Source organism: Triturus cristatus, chromosome 6 (assembly GCF_964204655.1).
Source record: "Triturus cristatus chromosome 6, aTriCri1.1, whole genome shotgun sequence".
Taxonomy (NCBI): domain Eukaryota; kingdom Metazoa; phylum Chordata; class Amphibia; order Caudata; family Salamandridae; genus Triturus; species Triturus cristatus.
Window position 1 is genome coordinate 805,396,777 of NC_140589.1, and position 20,466 is coordinate 805,417,242.

A 20,466-nucleotide genomic window follows, 5' to 3' on the forward strand; every position below is an offset into this window, starting at 1 on the left:
ATTGCTTTGACAGAAAGAGAAATTTTGATTTTGGATGCTCTTTTTTTAATACATATAGGTAACTAACTCCAAATATCATCCTAGGTTTATGCTGAATGGCTGCACTTTTTGGGCTTAAGTCAGCTGCCACCTGGAAAAACCTCCAAACCCAGACATTTCTGAAAACTAGATATCTGGGGGAGTCCAAGGTGGTATGTCTTACATGGATCCCATAAGTCTTTCTTTCCCACAATGGCCTGCAAACCACACACTTTGCCTAAAACTGTACATTTACCGTTACATTTCTGTGATGTCAACTTCCTAAATCAGCTGGAATCCAGAAAATTCCTACCACCCAACATTCCCCCACTTGTCCGGATGAAAATGCTACCCCACTTGTGTGACTTGATCTAGTGCCCCAGACAGGCACCAATCAAACCAGGGTCAAGGAGAATCGCTCTGTGGGACTCTCATTAACCTTAGTTTAATGCTTGCGCGTCGCCATTACCCACATTGCCAAATCGTGACAGTAAATGTTGATGCTTCCACATTGTATTTTGGGGCCTATCTTGTTGCAGGCACTAGCCCTACCCACACAAGTGAGGTACCATTTGTATCTTGGGGAAATACTGGGTGGAACGAAATTTGTGACTCCTCACCAATTCCAGAAGTTTTCCTATCAGAAATGTGAGGAAAATGTGTTTTTTTGTCAAAATCGGAGTTTCGCAAAGGTTTTGGGGTAAGAGAACCTGGGGGAGCCACACAAGTCACCCCAACATGGATTTCCCTAGGTGTCTAGTTTCCAGAAATGTCCAGGCTTGGTAGGTGTCCCTAAGCGCCCACTTCACTAGGGCCTAAAATCCACAGTTATACAGACTACACAAAAGGGTCAGTTCTCAGTGGAAAAATGTGATGTGTCCATGTTATGTTTGGGGTCCTTTCCTTTAGCGGGCACTAGCCATACTCATTTAACTGTGGTACATTTTTATTAGGAGACTTGTGGTAATACTGGGTGGTAGGTAATTTGTGGCTCCCCACAGATTCCAGAAGTTTTTCTCAAAGAAATATGAGGAAAATATGTGGTTTCTAGTCAAATTTTGAGGTATGCAAAGGTTTCTGGGTAAGAAAGCCTGGTTGGGAGCCACACAAGTCACCCGCCGTGGGTTTTCTTATGTGTCTAGTTTTCAGAAATGTACAGGTTTGCTAGGTTTCTCTAGGTCCCTGCTGAGCTAGGGCCCATAATTCACAGCTACCCAGATTGAAAAAAGGGCAAGTTTTCAATTGAAAGAAATGTGATGTGTCCATGTTTTGTTCTGAGGCCCTTTCCTGTCACAGGCACTAGGCCTAACAACACAAGTGACAAACCACTTTGATCTGGAGACATGTAGGAATATAGAATAGTAGAATATTTGTTATTACCAATTGCATTTCTCTGTATTTCTGCCTTACAAATGTAAGGCCTTGTGTAAGGCAGAAGTCAATTGATAAATGCCCTCTGAATCACATGGTAGAATGGGTACCTACAAGTTCAGAGATGTACAAATAACCACTGCTCATAAACTTTGTATCTGGTGTCTATTTCGGAAATACATAGGTTTATTTGATAAACATTTTTCACTCTTATTATTTTACCATATGAATTGCTCTATACCTGTTACACAATGGAAAACCATGGTAAGGTGCTGTTGGCTCTATTACCTCAGGTTCTTGGAGAACCTACAAACCTTATATAACCCAACAAACAGAGGGGTATAGTGGGTGCAATGGTATACAGATTTTGTAAATTAGCCATCATTCAAAGAAGTTACAAATGAAAATGTTTTAAAAAAAATTGGGTTTTTACATTTTCTTTGTGAAAACTTTGAGGGATCTACACAAATTACTCCTTGCTAAATTTCAAATGTTGTCTTCTTTTCAGAAATGTATAGCTTTCCCGGACCACACATCGGTTTCACCTTGGTTTCCATCACAAACTGGAAGTAAGTGGAAAGAACAAAAAAGAGTAGAAAAGGGTTAACTTTTTGAAAAAGGTTTTTTTATGCAACCCTGCATGTTCCTGATAGTCACAAATATTGTTATTTTAACACAGCAAACCTTTTTATTGTTACAATTTTTAGGAGGAAAAAACAGGCTTTTTTGTAGAACATTTTTTTCCTATTTTTCAACAAATAAACAACATTTTGTTATATTTTGGCTATATTTATAGTTCCCTCCAAAGGAATCCACAAACGCTGGATACCTTTGGGATTTTATAGGTTGTTGGGGAAAAAAGACACAAATTTGGTGTGGATACCTTATGTGGAAAACATATTATGGAGGCTTAAGCGCAAACTACCCTAAATAGCCAAAAAAGGCCTAGCATTCTAGGGGGAAAGGGTTCATTTGTCATGGGTGACAGCCGGACCTCTTCTGATCTCTTTACTTAAATATATCAATTCATATCCTGGAATTGGTTCAAATGTGAAATGTCTAGGCAACTTTTAATTTTGGTACATCTAAGGGTCCCACTTTTTCCTTGCTAGTAGATGATCTCTCTGTATCTCTGACCCTGTTATTTTCTGAAGTTTCTTCAAACCATGGGGGAAAAAATCCCATCATCAAAGAATCCTGTCTCTCTCTGTGCAATTGGTGTCATAAAGACAATTATACTCCCTTCTCTCAATGAGTGAACATTTTGTGGTGTGAATTCTGAGAAGTCGGGATGAACCCTGTCGCTGCTATGCCTCCTATAGCACCCATTCGGAACAGTTGCAACAACAGGCACTGTCGATGTCTGAGCTGACACAGCTTGTGACACTGGGTCAGAAACAATAAAAGCAGTAACACCCAGAGCAATTACAGTGGGAGCTACTTAAAACTGTTGCAGGTGCAAACAAAAGTTCTGGAAACAGTCTCAATCTGCATTGCATTCGGATCAATAGGAGGTTCAGCCACTGTAGGACTGCAGTTGTAACACCATCCATATTCATTGTGGAGGCCACATATGGCGGTGGACGTGAGGACATCAAGGCATCTAAAATACAATCCCCTGAATCCTTATAAGTGCCTATTTTCCTTGCAGCTTCCTCATCATCATTTCCCTGCTTTCAATTCTTTTTAGTCTGGTGCACACGGTGCATGGATGTGCACAAAGTGCTCATTTACACTGTGGCTTGTTCTACGGCCCTTTTCCTGGTCAGCAGCACCATCCACAGTGTAAATTACCACATTCCGACTGCTACCACAGCAGTCATATCATAATTGGGTGGTCGGACTGCCAACTGCTTGTCGGACAGTCTCCTGACTGCTGCAACAGTGGACGACGGTCCGACCAACCGATATCATAATCGGGGCCCTTAGTGTGAGTCAAAGGGTTTTATTGTCAATTCTTTTAGTCTTTCATTTGCTTATTCATTAGGAATTTGTTTTAGATTTCAGCATTAAAAGTTAAAATAATCCATCAATCGAAGTTTGATAATAAAATAGAACAAAATGTTTGTTAAAATCCCAGTTCAAATAGTAATAATACAGCATACCTGTTACATAGAGCAACATTTCCATTTCTAAATTAAGTTGAAATAATGAGAGAAAAAGACAAAGTGCCAGTTCAGAAACCCATTGAAGAACTGCAATGAGAGAATCAATGCATAAGCATAAAGCCTTTGCATAATAAGCTGTAAGGAATACTCAGCTCAAGTTTTTAGTAGGCAATTCATTAAAAACTATGTATGGCAACCTCTCATGAAGAAAGGCATCAGAAACTAAAAAACGAGTCTTCAATCAGAGAGTCGTGTTAAGAATCGTGGAATCTAGCTGCTGCTTTACGAACACACACTAATATAAACACATAACATCCTAGTTCTAACATTATGTGGCAACAAATGTCATCTTGTTGTGTAAACTCTGGCCATCATTTATGGGATTTTGACATAGGGAGCGCAGCAAGGCATTTTGCTACGCTGCCCTACACCAAAGTAAAGGGCAGGAATGCACAGTATTTATCCAATACGGTGCATACCTATCTCTTTTTCCTACACTGGTGCCGTTTCTGCAGCATAACACCAATGTAGGCACCCTTGAATCATGGTGCAAGGGTGTCTGAGTTGCATGCAGGATTGCTTTTGTGCTGAAAGGGACATCTTCCTGCAGAAAAACAATCCTAAGAGCACACATAGAAAGAGGAAACAATGAGTAGCAATAAACATATTTCCACCAACCATGGATGTTGCTTGGGAAAACCCACTGCAACACACATGGAACTCCTCCCACGCGCAGAGTAAGGTGACACAGCGGTTTGTGCTGTGTTGCCTTACTCCAGATTTATGATGCCGCAAAAAGCCGCACGGGGTGTCTTTGCGTAGCTTCATAAATCAGATTGAGAGCCCTGCAGCATGCATGTTTTACTTTATGTGGTGCAAAAGTGATGCAGGGCTCTCATAAATAAGCCCCTAAGGCATTGGCTTAGCTTTACAAGGTTTGCTTTCACATCCACGTGTGTCACAAGTGCACTCAGTTCAATGCACCAATGATGGAATGTAAAAGAACAGATTACTGTAGCCCCATGCAACCCACTGAGCATACCTATCTAGGTATGTCTGTTTTCTGGTTAGGAGCCATGGTAATCCAAACAAACTCTCATTAATTATTTACACCTGCAAAGATCACTAGAAAAGGAATATGCATTTCAACATATTTATTCTAAAATAGTCATTTTAAAATTCCGGGATATAGTGCAAACAATAGTGGTTGGTAACATCACGGAGGTTTAAGAATTAAAAGGAGCTAAGCTTTTCAATAACAGTGAAAGCAGGGGAAATTGGTAACGTCAGAATTTGTAGCCCTTAACAACCTTAGGGCCACATGTATCGTGCATTTTACTGGTTGCGACCGGCCCAAATCATACCGAAATTCATTTTGGTATGTATGAATTACCTTATGCAATTCTGCAACATGTTACCGAATCATAATTTGGAATTACGAATACATACCGATTCATTATTAGGAAGGGGCTTATTTAGGGTGTCCCTTCCTTATACCGAATCAAAGAAGTATGTAGGAATGTTTTGAAATGTAAATGCGGTGGCAAAACATCCACATTTTACCACCTACTTCAAGTAGGTGGTAACCCATTCGCAAACAGGAAGAGGTCCTCAAGGGGCATCTTCCCCTTTGTGAATGTTTGTAAAAATATTTTTTAAGAGCAGGCAGTAGTCCCATGGACCACTATCTGTGCTTGACAAATTAAAAGAAAACTCATTTTTCTTTTTTAAACACAACTCGTTTTTAAAAGCAATCACAGACATGGTGATTTGCTGACCACAGCAGGCCACCATCCCTGTGACTTTAGCGATTCCTAATGGTCGCAAATTGTGACCTGCCTTATTAATATTAATGAGGTAGGTCGATTTGCAAACCAGTAAGAAATGCTAAATTAAACTCATGGAATTTCATTCAAATAGCAATTACCTAATTGCGATCCACAGAGAATCACAATTAGGTAATCGCAATTTGAAATAATTATACATGTGGCCCTTACTGTGCTATCTCTATTCTAGTTCTAGCAGATGAATAAATAATATGGCTGAGTTTTGGAGATGGTGCACATAACTGGACAACAGGATTTGTTGTCTGTTTGGAATAGCCTGCCAGCTATTTCAAGCACAAGAGCACTGAGATTGCATCTATGCAAGAACATATTCCTGGTGCCAATTAGTGAAGGCAAAATGCTTCTCAGTGAGTCTCACTAGAGGCTTCTTCAGTCAAGGTAGAATCTGGTGCTGTGCTCATCTGAATCTGCATCTGTGACATAGGTGAAGTATCTCTCCTTCTATGTGGCCACTTGATTAGCCTTTTATACTGTTGACCACCTATCTTATCTTACATGGGGACTTTTTAAGGAATTCCTAACATAATCTATATACATCAGTATGTTAGTCCTAAAACGAATTAGTATAAACTAATATGGTAAAAATATTCCCATTCAGACTACATTGTTTATGTTATTGTTATCTGACCTTGAAATATAGATAACGAGGCACTTGTCTCAGACTGATGTTGCATTAGTTGATTTTATCAACGTCATTGTGTGTATGTTTGACACCTTCACCAGTTCCTAGAAGGACAATGACATGCAGTATCTGGGTCAGAGACAGACAGGACAATGATCAGGTGGACAAAAGTACATACATTCTGTAAAAATCCGCTAATCATTGACCAACTATTTTTAGCTCATGTTTAGCTCAAGCGTTCACTGTCTGACCTTGAAAAAGAGATGACAGGGATCTTGCATCAGACTTATTTCACCTCAGGTGTTTGCACAGTCATTGTTTAGATTAATTCCAGGTTTTTTGAATGATAGTAACATGCAGTATCTGGGCCAAAGGTAAACAAGCTAGACGGTCTAACTAAAAATAGAAACTGCATCTAAAATGGAACCTGTCCTGTTTGTGTTTAAGAATCTAAAATAAAGAAGCCTTAAAGCAAGTGATTAAAATAGATAAAATAATAGAATTAGAAATGGAAGCAGTCATAACCTTTCAAACATCTCTGGTATAATTTCTAAAGTAAGCAATCATTAAATAATCATTGAATGAGTTTTTGCATGATCTTTCTTATCATAACTTCATGACATATTCATTAGACATTTACAGAATAAAAGCACGTGCCAAATTTGTGCATTTGTTTAAGTCATCACATGTTACATGTGCAATGAAACGTTAGAAAATGAAATTAAATGAGCTCTCTCTTTTTGAAGGTATAATCTCTATGACAATCAGGGTGTCTAAGGATAGGGGCGGAGGTACACACAATCTTATGTTAGGCAAATGCTTGCCCCTGTGACATTCCCCAACAACTTTTACTCCATTTCAGGTAAACTGAACTATGGGTAAGATGAGAGATAAGTTCTGAAAAAACTGCCTGGAGAAACTTGCAAATCTACTGAATCTCTGTTCTTCTTTCACTGTTCATGGAGTGGGCCATTACAATACTGCTTTTACCTTCGTAGGGGTCAAAATGAAACACTGATTTGAAACCTCAAGTCTAGAAAATTGTTGTTTGGCACCTCAAATAAACATTTTCAGCACCGGTATAAAGCAAATATTTCCTGGGTTTGGTGAGTATTTCTTTACATTGCCTGTGAAGTTCTAGAAAAGTCTATCAGTGCATTATTAAGTATTCAGATATAATGTGATGTCATCATTGATGTCATCAGTGATGTCACTGACCATGTCATGAGTGATGCAATATGTGAGGTCATAAGTAGTGCATTGTGGGCGCGCGAATTATTGTTAGCTCAGCTAGCTATAACTGCTGAATTTCTCTGGTTTTGTACAAGTGAAACCTGATCCTAACTATAACATCTCTGTAAACTTTGTCTTATTTCAGTGAATTTCTAAGTTTTTTAAAATTCCTTTTCCTAACAATAACATCCCTGTAGCCTTTGGTTTTTTTCAGCGAATTAGTGAATTTCTAAGGTTGTTAAGAATACGAATTTCTAACTATAGCGTCTCGTAAGCCTTTGTTTTTTTCAGTGAATTTCTATGCTTTTTTAACTATTAGTCACTTTAGGAAAGTGGTGGAGCAAGGGGTCTGGGCCTACAACCAGTTCTCAGATGAAAGATTTAAGGTCATCACCCTCTTTCCCTTCTGAAAGATTTAAAATCCGCAAATTGTTGCATCATGAGTTGTTTTCCAAGGATTCAACTCTTGGAGGGCGGCTTCTTCTTTTTTAAGTGTGGAAATATCCGCTTTAACGATTCCCAGGTCGTCTTTAAAGACTTCCATGGCACTCTCTAAGGCCACTGTCCTTGAGCTTAAGTTATCCAATTTTTTTCTGATGACCTTAAATCTTTAATCGTGACCCTCATTAAAGACACAATACAGATTGGAGAATCAGAGGATGAATTAAAGAAGAACATTCAAAGAATCTATAGGGATCCCTTCAGAAGACACCCCAATCGGACAAAACCTAGGAAAATCCTAATTAACTTTTTGGCTTTTTCACTGAAGGAGGAAATATTAACAGCAGCTCTTAAACTGAAGTCTTTAAAATCAATAGACTCTTCTTTCTCCTTTGAAATAAGGTCAGACCTCTCACGTACTACTTTAGATAGACAGTGGGAGTTGGGTAAAAGAATGGAGGATTTTAAGAGATTGGGGGCTACTGTCCAACTAAAGTTTCCGGCACAGCTAAAAATTATGTTTAATAACAAAATGTATTTTGTAAAATCAGCGCAGGAAGCTGATGAGCTCCTAGAGACTTTAAAATAACCTTCTCAGCATCCCCTTGCATGTCAAAGAAAAGTTAAAAAAAAACACTTGCAATTTGTTTACATTTACACTTATAGGTTCTTCTCCTAAAGCTGACTTATGAAAGATATGAATTTATACATACAGCTTTGGAAATAAAAGATAAAAGTAAATCTGGAGCAGTTTAGAGCATACCGGCCGGTAGAATCTGGATTTGTCCAGGTAAATGGGAGTAGGGTTCTCCAGGGGAGATGGGTGGGTGTTAGGGGAAGGAAAGGGGGAGCACGGGTGTGGGGGCAGAGGGTTAAAAAAGAAAAAACTAATTTGCCTTGCATCTCAGCTGAGGTTCAATTTGTACTATTTTTGGTTTGTTGTCGTAACTCTGTAGGATGGGGTAAAGTCAAAACCCACTGCTTTAACCCCCCCATGAGAACATTACAATGTTTATAGTGGAATGTGAATGGTATGAGAGTTAAAAGTAGGAGGGAGAAAATTCTCCAGTATTTAAGAGATTCACCTGCACAGATAATTATTTTACAAGAAACTCACCTTTTAAAAAAAATAGATTAGTGAGATCTGTGGGAAGCTTAGGTGGGTGGAGCACTGTGCCTCCTCATGCCAGACGGCTAACATCAGAGGTGTGGCTATTTTAATAAAAAACAAGCGAATGCTACCCATCAGGAAGTCAGAACAGACACAAGTGGCAGGTGGGTCATAGTTAAGATCTTCGTGGAAAATATACTTATCACGGTAGTAGGTTATTATGGCCCCAACCAGGATGACACGTCAACATTAAAAACTATCTTTGCAAATCTCCTGGAGTTTCCTGATACAACCATTCTCGCAGGAGATTTCAATATAGTATTGAATCCAAAATTGGATAAATCGCCAAAAAGTAGGGCCAACATCCCTTTCAAATCCAGGGCATATATAAAAATAATGATGAAGCAATATGCCATATGTGACATATGGAGGGAAAGATTTGGCTCTCAGTTGGGAGTATCATTCTATAATAAAAAATACAGGCATAAATCGCAAATTGATTATGTTCTAATTAGTAATGATTTAAGAGGTAATATCAAGAAGATCAATTATTTGACTCCCCATTTATCAGACCATGCAGCAGTTTGGTTAGATTTAGATCTGGTGGGGACAGAACAACAGAAGGTATGGACCTTTGACCGTACTCTCCTTTTAGACAATGCCGTAACTGGATATTTAACCCAGGAGACGACATCTTTTTTGGATATCAATATAGGTTTGGCAGACATTATGGTTGTTTGGGATGCCCTGAAGTCCTTTCTGAGAGGCCTCATTACAAATAAAACCACTTACAAGAATAGACAATATAGGGAGGAGATTGCATCCATTGAGCGTCAAATGAAGATGCAGGAGGAGAAGATTAACAAAGTAATGGATCAGGAACAAGAACTCCGTCAGACACTAGTGGCAGATTTAGAATCCTAAAAAACCCTTCTGGATAATATAATTTCCGATAGGTGGGAGGTGAGTAAGCTCGCCCGCTTTGAATATGGAGACGGGGCTGGGAAACTATTGGCCTGGAAGGCCAAATCGGACAAAGTCCGAAATCATATCAAACAAATAGAGAATGTACACACTAGATCATTAATAAGCAGGGAAGATGAAATAGGTGAAGCCTTCCATGCTTATTTTAAGGAGTTGTATGACTAGGAAATTGAGCCAGATAGAACATCTATTCAAGATTGGTTAAAACCGATTCAGCTAACTATATTAGGAGCAATTCAATGTGACAACTTAGAAGCTGAAATAACACATCAAGAAGTCAGGAAGGCACTTTTAGAATGTAAAAAGGGTAAAGCTGCTGGGCCAGATGGCCTTCCCGCTGAACTTTATAAAAAACTAGGGGATACAATAATTCCTGTCATGTCTGAGGTTTTTAATAAAATTCTAATTGATGGAGTTCTACCACCCACTACATGGGGAGAAGCAAATATCACCTTAATTTTGAAAGCTGATAAACCCCCTACAAAATGTGGTCATATAGACCCATTTCCTTGTTAAACTCAGACTACAAGGTATTTTCAAAAATATTGGCAGATAGATTGGGGGCAGTCGTGGGGGATTTACTGCATACTGACCAAAAGGGTTTTGTGAAAGGCAGGAACCTCTTCGACCTTACACATGATTTTATTGGTGTGATAGATTTTTCTCTTCCCTTGGCGGCAATGACACTAGATGCAACCAAGGCATTTGACAGGGTCAACTGGAAGTATCTCACGGTATCTCATTTTGGTTTGTTGTCGTAACTCTGTAGGATGGGGTAAAGTCAAAACCCACTGCTTTAACCCCCCCATGAGAACATTACAATGTTTATAGTGGAATGTGAATGGTATGAGAGTTAAAAGTAGGAGGGAGAAAATTCTCCAGTATTTAAGAGATTCACCTGCACAGATAATTATTTTACAAGAAACTCACCTTTTAAAAAAAATAGATTAGTGAGATCTGTGGGAAGCTTAGGTGGGTGGAGCACTGTGCCTCCTCATGCCAGACGGCTAACATCAGAGGTGTGGCTATTTTAATAAAAAACAAGCGAATGCTACCCATCAGGAAGTCAGAACAGACACAAGTGGCAGGTGGGTCATAGTTAAGATCTTCGTGGAAAATATACTTATCACGGTAGTAGGTTATTATGGCCCCAACCAGGATGACACGTCAACATTAAAAACTATCTTTGCAAATCTCCTGGAGTTTCCTGATACAACCATTCTCGCAGGAGATTTCAATATAGTATTGAATCCAAAATTGGATAAATCGCCAAAAAGTAGGGCCAACATCCCTTTCAAATCCAGGGCATATATAAAAATAATGATGAAGCAATATGCCATATGTGACATATGGAGGGAAAGATTTGGCTCTCAGTTGGGAGTATCATTCTATAATAAAAAATACAGGCATAAATCGCAAATTGATTATGTTCTAATTAGTAATGATTTAAGAGGTAATATCAAGAAGATCAATTATTTGACTCCCCATTTATCAGACCATGCAGCAGTTTGGTTAGATTTAGATCTGGTGGGGACAGAACAACAGAAGGTATGGACCTTTGACCGTACTCTCCTTTTAGACAATGCCGTAACTGGATATTTAACCCAGGAGACGACATCTTTTTGGGATATCAATATAGGTTTGGCAGACATTATGGTTGTTTGGGATGCCCTGAAGTCCTTTCTGAGAGGCCTCATTACAAATAAAACCACTTACAAGAATAGACAATATAGGGAGGAGATTGCATCCATTGACCGTCAAATGAAGATGCAGGAGGAGAAGATTAACAAAGTAATGGATCAGGAACAAGAACTCCGTCAGACACTAGTGGCAGATTTAGAATCCTAAAAAACCCTTCTGGATAATATAATTTCCGATAGGTGGGAGGTGAGTAAGCTCGCCCGCTTTGAATATGGAGACGGGGCTGGGAAACTATTGGCCTGGAAGGCCAAATCGGACAAAGTCCGAAATCATATCAAACAAATAGAGAATGTACACACTAGATCATTAATAAGCAGGGAAGATGAAATAGGTGAAGCCTTCCATGCTTATTTTAAGGAGTTGTATGACTAGGAAATTGATCCAGATAGAACATCTATTCAAGATTGGTTAAAACCGATTCAGCTAACTATATTAGGAGCAATTCAATGTGACAACTTAGAAGCTGAAATAACACATCAAGAAGTCAGGAAGGCACTTTTAGAATGTAAAAAGGGTAAAGCTGCTGGGCCAGATGGCCTTCCCGCTGAACTTTATAAAAAACTAGGGGATACAATAATTCCTGTCATGTCTGAGGTTTTTAATAAAATTCTAATTGATGGAGTTCAACCACCCACTACATGGGGAGAAGCAAATATCACCTTAATTTTGAAAGCTGATAAACCCCCTACAAAATGTGGTCATATAGACCCATTTCCTTGTTAAACTCAGACTACAAGGTATTTTCAAAAATATTGGCAGATAGATTGGGGGCAGTCGTGGGGGATTTACTGCATACTGACCAAAAGGGTTTTGTGAAAGGCAGGAACCTCTTCGACCTTACACATGATTTTATTGGTGTGATAGATTTTTCTCTTCCCTTGGCGGCAATGACACTAGATGCAACCAAGGCATTTTACAGGGTCAACTGGAAGTATCTCACGGCAGTTCTTGAGAAGTTCAATCTCGGGGCAAGATTTTGTCAAACCATTCGCCTCATATATAGCGAGCCTTCAGCTAAGTTGGTGGTAAATGGCAGAGTGACCAGATCGTTTAAAATCAAAAGAGGAACTAGACAGGGTTGCCCCCTCTCCCCTCTTCTTTTTGACCTGTATATAGAGCCGTTTGCTCAGCGTCTTAGGGATGAGGCAGCTATTTCATCATTTAAGAGCGGTTCATGGGAGAGGAAGGTAGCCCTGTATGCCGAAGATATCCTTATTCTTTCCTCTGATTTAGAATCTTCTTTTCCCCAGGTCATTAATCTAGCGCGAGACTTCGGCCATGTTTCTGGCTATGAGATCAACGCAGATAAAACAGAGATTATGACTTGGAATTTACCGGAGTGCCGATATCAAACCAAAAGTGAGTTGCATTATTAGGAGTTAAAATAGTCCCAGAGATAGATAAGATAGCTAAAGTAAAATTTGGGAATATCTTAAAAGAGAGTCAAAAACTTATGAAATGATGGGTTCATCTTCCATTGTCTATTCTGGGAAGAGTGAATCTGATAAAAATGATAATCTTACCAAAAGTAACATTCTTATTTAATACTATTCCACTATATTTTGAGAAACCGTTGATAGATAAGTTCCAGCAAGCTACCAACAGGTTTGTGTGGGCCTATAAATCTTCTAGAATATTGTGGAAAAAATTAAGACGGAGAAGGGAGAAAGGAGGTCTTACTCTTCCCGATATTCAGTATTATGCTTGGGCCTTTCAGCTAGTACACTCTAGAATGCTGGTAAAATCCCCAGACTCTTCAGGGAGAGGTAAAATGTTTTTAACTATGTTACAACAATCGGGGCTTCCATATGAAGATTTTCTATTCAAATATGGGGACAATTCTTTTTTTAAGAAGGTTAGACTGAAAGTCCTAAGCGGTGTAGCTCAGATTTGGGCCAGAATTAAAAAACTAATGGGCCTCGAATATTACTCAAGGCCAGCTCCTTTGTGGGATAGTCCAGTAACTCCTAACTGTCTTAAAGATTTGTTGTCTGTCCCCCTAAAAACAGCTGGGTTATCAACATGGGGAGATTTAGCGGTAGATGTATCACTTTCACCTTGGGCGGAATTAAATGTTAAACTGGAGGACGGCATGTTTAGATTTAAATACTTCCAGCTAAAAAGCTGGTCTCAGGATCTAAAAAGTCCGATAGGGTTGGGGAACCCTTTGGAAGAACATCTGGTTAATAATCCAGCAGGGAAGAAAGAGATCTCGTTCTTTTATTGGGCAATTGAAGAAACTATTGATGGAGATTTTGAGTTAGCCGGAGAGTTGTGGGGGGAATCCTTCCCTGGGATAGACTTGGTGGACCTGTGGCAAACTTCTTATAATACTCTTTTTTCGGTTGTTAAACCAGTTTGGCTGAGGAGGAACCACTACTTCACCACACACAGAGCCTATCTTTCCCCGGCGAGGCTCTCCAAAATGTCTAAAACCCCACCTGCTAGATGTAAAAAATGTAATCTGGAGTGTGTCCCAGATGTACATATATTTTGGGAGTGCCCATCTCTTTCTGTATTTTGGGAGGGAGTTGGAGACTCCTTAACATCTATTTTGGGCCACCCAATACAGATTTCCCTTAAGCTTATTATCTTTGGCATATTAAGTGATATTACTGGCTGTAATAGAGGTTTTCTATTTTTTGCTATATTATTAGCCAGACGGGAAATATGTAAGAGATGGGTTGAGATTACACCCCCCACACATTCGGACTGGCTATCCGCCCTGTATAAAACAACAAAGATAGACTTTGCCAGATTGAAGAACTCTAAGAAGAGAATTATCTGGGACTGCTTGTTAAATTGGACTTCAGTTTAATCTTTTGTTCTTTTTGGTTTAGTTTTTTTGCGTACAATTCACCACCATTTTTAGTCCAATGATTAAGCCTCAGGGAAGCTCTTAGACTGTGCTGGTTTGTGCTATTACCCTAGGGGCCCCAGCTTTCTATCAATGGTAGGCCACCAGCATCAGCCGTCGGTTCTAAGAACCCTGCAAAGATCATGACCACCCTCTCATTAACAACGGGAGGGCAGTAACTGGAAGGAAGTCGGTACGCCACTGGTAGGTGGGGGACAAAAAGGGTGTGAAGGATTACCCCAAGGCCTACTTCTCTTTATAGAGTAACTGCAGCGATCTTCTGATTTCAAGTTAGCTGGGGTCGGAGGCGAATGAGGAAAAATAAAAAAAAAACTAAGCATAATCTCTCTGCTTGTCATTGTAAGCTATTAAAATAAAACAGAAGAAAGAAAAAAAAAACAGGTCTCAGAAATCCCACTGTGTATGATCTACAGGAGGTACCAGGCGGGCTTTTGGGCATCAAGGTCCCTCAGGAGTAAAGTGGACTTCATCCCCCAACCAGTAGTGCACCATGAGTCACGTTTGCAGAGTGGTGGAGAAAGAGGGCGCGGCCTTGAAGACCTCCAAGCAATCCCGCTGTGTGGGACTTTTTGGAGGTAACAGGAGGGGTAGCTGGCCCCCAAGGATGTCCTTGGGGGCCAACTAACCCTCGTATTTCCTTCAATAAGTTGCACACAGCAGGATTACTGAGACCTGATAGGAGCCCACACCCCCTTTCTCCACCACTCTGCATACACGCCTCCTGGTGCACTACTAGTTGGGAGGTGAAGTCCCCTTTGCTATTGAGGGTTCTTGGGGGCCAACTACACCTCCTGTTACCTCCAGCACGTCCCATACAATGGGTTTGCTGCAAGTTGTTGGGGACCACGCTCCCTTTTGCCACCACTCTGCAAACGCGCCTCCTGGCGCACTGTGAGTTGGGGGATGAAGTCCCCTTGGCTCTTGAGGGTCCTTTGCGGCCAGCTAGCCCTCCTGTTACCTCCAGTAAGGCCCACACAGGTAGATTGCTGACATGTCATCAGTGGCCATGCCCCTTCTCTTCACCACGCTGCAAATGCGCCTCCTGGTGCACTACTCATTGGGGGAGGAAGTCCACTTTAGTCCTGAGGCCCCCAGGAGAGGAGGCAAAGGGACCTCATCCGACCACAAGCAGTGTGCTGAGAGGCTCATTTGCAGAATGGTGGAGAAAGGAGGTGTGGCCTCTGACCACCTCTCAGCAATCCCACTGTATGGGGCTTACTGGAGGTAACAGGTTGTTGGCTCCTAAGAACCCACAGCAGCCAAGGGGACTTCATCCTCCAACCTGGAGTGCGCCACGAGGCACGTTTGCAGAGTAGTGGAGAAAGAGGGTGGGGACTCTGGTGAGTTGCCGGCTTTAGTTTTTTGTTTGTTTTAGGGAGAGTTGCTGCATGGCACCCCTTCCCTTGACCATTTTTGGCTCTGGGGATCCCATCCCCTGGGGCCTGACCCTTTTTAATTGTTTTATTACAAAAAGCGGGAGGGGGCCACGCGGCCCTCTTCTGGGCTGATTTTGGCTCCAGGGTCCCCGTCACCCAGGGTCCGGTCTTTATTTATTTATTTTTTGCAAATAGAGAGGGGGCCGAGTGGCCCTCCTCCCGGGCCATTTTCTGCCTCGAGGACCCCATCCCCCCATCCCCCGAGACTTTTCAGGCCGATTTTGGCCTCGAGACCCCATCTCCCTGGACCAGGCCTTCATATTCTTTTTTTTAATGAGGAGGGCCACGTGGACCCCTCTCGTGGACGATTTCAGGCCTAGGATCCCATCCCCGGGGCCAGGCCACTTTGTTGGGGACCGGGTGGGGAGCCTCAATGCACCTGCGGTCCCAGCCGGCTCCCTGCCTCCTTACTTTTGTGCCTCACAGATGTGTCAGTCCCTGTGGCAGCAGTGGAGCCACAAGGCTCCCCCGCATTATTAATGTTACTGCCCGTGGGAGGTGGCAGTCCCCAGGGCTTTGAATAGCCTTAGGAGGGGGGCCTCGTGCATCCCCCTCCTACATTTCCACAATGCCACAGGCACCTGGCCCACCCAAGGGTTATTCTAAAGCGAGCGTAGGAGCTCACGCTTGCTTTTTTTAAAATGTTGCTGTGGATTTGCTGAGTCTGTGTCAAAAAACTTTGAAAACAATTCTTTTTATCCTCGGGCGAGTCCGCAGCAAGAACTCGCATACCCAGATATCTATGTTATTTGAAGTTAGATAGCTCAAAAACTACTGAACGGATTTACATCAAATCACAAAAAGCACACTTTCTAGACCAACATCTAGCTTTCTGACATATATAGTGTAATTCTGTTCTGCAGTTTGGGTTGTAGTCGTGTTGAAAAAATGGAAAATCCCCACAGACATAACATGGGAAAAACGTGTTTTGGAACCCCCTTTTTTCTCAGCCCCTGCTTGACGGACCACCCTGAAACTTACAACACAACAGCTGAACCAAAAATGAGAAGTTTTGTTTCATGGAGATTTGTCATGCGGTGCCAAAGTTATTGGCAAAACAAAAAATGCCTTTCCTATGAAAACTTTGGTCTTGACTAAAACTAACTACTAGCGATAACCAGTAGGCAATTTATATATATGCTCCTTCCGTCTCCCCCCGCCCCAGGCAGGCAGATCGTTGTGTGCCGGCGGAGTGCACTGGACACTGGAATGTTCATCCACGAGTATATATTAAACGATCACAAAGAGGTTTTGTCCACCACCAGTTGTTTAATTTTCAGTTGTAACGTGTTACGCCTGACACAGCAGGCTTACTCACACACTGTGAATGACACAATGTGAGAGTTTGTGCTGAAACTATAAATGGAAGATGTATGGCAGGAAAATTAGACCCCTCATGATCCATGTAGTTGGTTGTTATCGTATGCCCAAGTGGGCTTAAATGACACAACGTACAAGTGTATGCAGAAAATGAATACGGAAGAGGCATGGCAGGCAAAAAATTACCCTTTTTGTGCACCAGCAATGGAAATAGACAATCTAAGGCAAGTGCCTGAGTATGTCTGATTAAGTGGTCGTGATGAAATCAATAGCCCTTGCAGCTGGAACTAGGTTAAGGTTAAGTTACATATCTAACAGCCAGCGTTCTACATCTAATATCATTGAAGGCACATAAATGACCAACATTAATGGAACAGTAATTGAAATGTCAAAGCATAATGTAAACAGGCGGAGCCCCGCCTGTCACCACTCAAAACGAGTTACTTTAGTGAGGTAAAAATGAAGAAAAGTTTAGGCACGCCGTGCTTGTGATGCCAGGTGAAATGGGACCCTTCCGTTCCTCCTGCAAAGGAAACAGAAAAACACTTACAGTTAAAATTAATGGATCTCTATTAGTTACATGGGTCACATAAATGAGAGAATACAGTTCCCACTGCACTGATAGATAATTGAGGAATTCAACATGTAAACAAAATGTAGCAACAAAATAAACCATGGGATAAAGAAAAAGGATGAGGGATAAAGAAAAGAGCTGTCCAGATTAGCGTGTCATTGGGAAGGTGAAGACAACTATTCTTCTTTAAGGTGTATGGCTAATTCCTCATCTTGGTTCAACCCTTCCGGGATTTTGGTTTGAAGATGCACTATATATTTGGATTCTCTTTGTCTTAATCTGAGAGTTCTACCCCTCCCCTCGGTTCATTCTCTGAATCTTTTGAGCATGGTTTCACTTTCTAGTGCAAAAGCTTCTTTGGTGTTACAGTTTCTCTGAGCCCTCAGTAGCTCCCCATAAGGAATGCTCCATTTGAGTGTCTCTGGATGGCTGCTGAGGGCATGTAATATGCTGTGGCCTGCAGTGTTCTTGCGAAATAATGTGGTATGGATGTTGTTCTGTTTGATCTCAAGTTTGACGTCTAAATATTCTGCCTCTGTATTGCTGATGTTGCCAGTCAGTTTGATGTTACGATCCTTGGTGTTAAGTTTCCTAATAAAGTCTCTGGCTTCAGGCTTGGAACCCCTCCAGATGATGAACAGGTTATCGATGTAGCGGAGCCACATCACGACCCGTCCAAAATCCTGAGAGAGAGACGGATCCTGGAGGATCTCCTCCTCCCAGAGTCCCATGAAGAGATTGGCAAAACTGGGAGCAAAGCAAGATCCGGTCGCTGTCCCGGTGGTCTGTATGAACAGCGCACCATCAAATAGAAAGATGTTGTTAAGACAGAACTCCGTAATGTCAAGGTTCATTTGGCTGTGCTCCCAGAATCTGACGTGTCTCTTCTTGAGAAAGTGTTTACAAGCCTCCAGACCTTGTTGGTGGTCTATTATAGTGTATAGGGAATGTACATCTAGTATTATGAACAAAAATGAATCATTCCAAACGATATCTTGTATCTTCCCCAAGAAATCTTTGGTATCTCTGATATAGCTTGGGAGATTCATGACATGTTAAAAAATGGTCAATATATTTGGACACATGTTCCACCACACTACCCCTGGAAAATACAATGGGATGTCCAGGTGGGTTAATCGGATCTTTATGCACTTTGGGCAAAAGATATAACACAGGTAATGTGGGATAATACCTTTTCAGGTAGCAATACTCCTCCCATACAAGGATGCCCTTATATTTCCACTCTGAGAGTTTGTCCCAAATGTTGGTAATGCTGTTGTGGTACACGTCATTCGTGATAGGTAGATAAAAGTTGTTATTGTTCAATTGTCGATGGGCCTCACTGATGTACTGTTCTCTGTCCAGAATTAATATGTTACCACCCTTATCTGCAGGGTGGATGACAATGTCCTTGTCATCTGCTAGAGCCTTGAGTGCCTGTCTCTGGTTGAAGGTGAGATTTTGGGATTTTTCTCTATTCTTGTTCTTTTTGTGTCCAAAATCAGTGAGTTCGCATGAAAATTGTCAATCCCGTCATGTGGTAAAGTAGGCAGAAATGTGGAGCGAGGTTTAAACTGTGTAGTAGCAGCAGCATCATATGTAATGTCTAAGTCGGAGAGGACTTGAATTTCATTGACCTCAGTTTCGCTGCTTTCAGGATCCTGTTGTAATTCTAACATGGTGACAAGGGTGTCAATATCGCCTATTACTAAATTACTGTCAGTGTATGTATTTTTAGCATCGGTATGTCTGCTAGAGACTAGTCTTTTCAATTTGTGCCATTTTCTGAGCTCAAGCTTTCTAACAAATTTAAAAAGATCTATTCTAGTGTTGGTATAATCAAAGGAGGAAGAGGGGCAAAAGGAAAGTCAAAGGCAAAGGGTCTGTTTTTCCATGTTATTAAGTGCTCTTTTGTATTAACCATGATTGGATCCATCATTGGGTTTTTCAGGCGCGTGTCTTGCTGCTTCCCATGTTGCCAGTCCCTTGCCTCTTCTGCCAGCGTTGTTTGATGCGTCTCCATCTGTTTCTTCTTTTCCTCGGCCTCTGCCTCGACCCCGGCCCCGTCCTCTCGGTTTTGGTATTGGTGTGTCCCTCGTTGTTATACGGCATCTGCGCATATGTCTGTACTCGTCTAAAAAAGTCACTGGTCTGGATGTCCGCTCATTTCCAGACAGATTGCTTACTGACAGATCCGACTCACTGCCACTGATAAAAGAAATGTCTGAGATCGAACTTTCTGTGGGTTTAGCCTGTGTGACATTAGATCTTGTTTTGTCTGAGTATAGATGGTCCTACTTCCTACTGAAAGTCAGGATTCTCCCACTCTCATAGTCTGCGTAGTCTCTGTTCAGTTTCCTTTGTTTGCGTGCCTTTATGTCCTCCTCGTGTTTCTTTAAGCGGTCTTTCATTGCTTTCATAGCTTTGTTAAGCGCTGTTGACTCCATGTTGTTGTTGAGGTCATCAAGTATTTTTTTGATTTGTAAAAGTATGGCCTCACGATCTATTCACGCTTACTTGATCAGTATTTCTAGCATTCTTTTTTACTTAGAGATAGATTTTTCAGACCATTCCTCTAGCATTTTTGGATTGAGTGACTCGTATAAAGGTGTTGTCAAGATCCTCAGTCCTTTTGGAGCCATTGCTTGATCCACATAGTGTTGAAGGGAAATGGCTTCCCACCATTTAGATGTTTCTGTGCATTTCAATTTCTCCATTTTTTTTAATTTGCCTTCAGTTGGTTGTGCAGGATTAATCCTGTCTTCTCTGCTGTGCACTGTCCCCGGTTTTCTTGTGAACATTACGAGAGCAGCCGCTCTCTG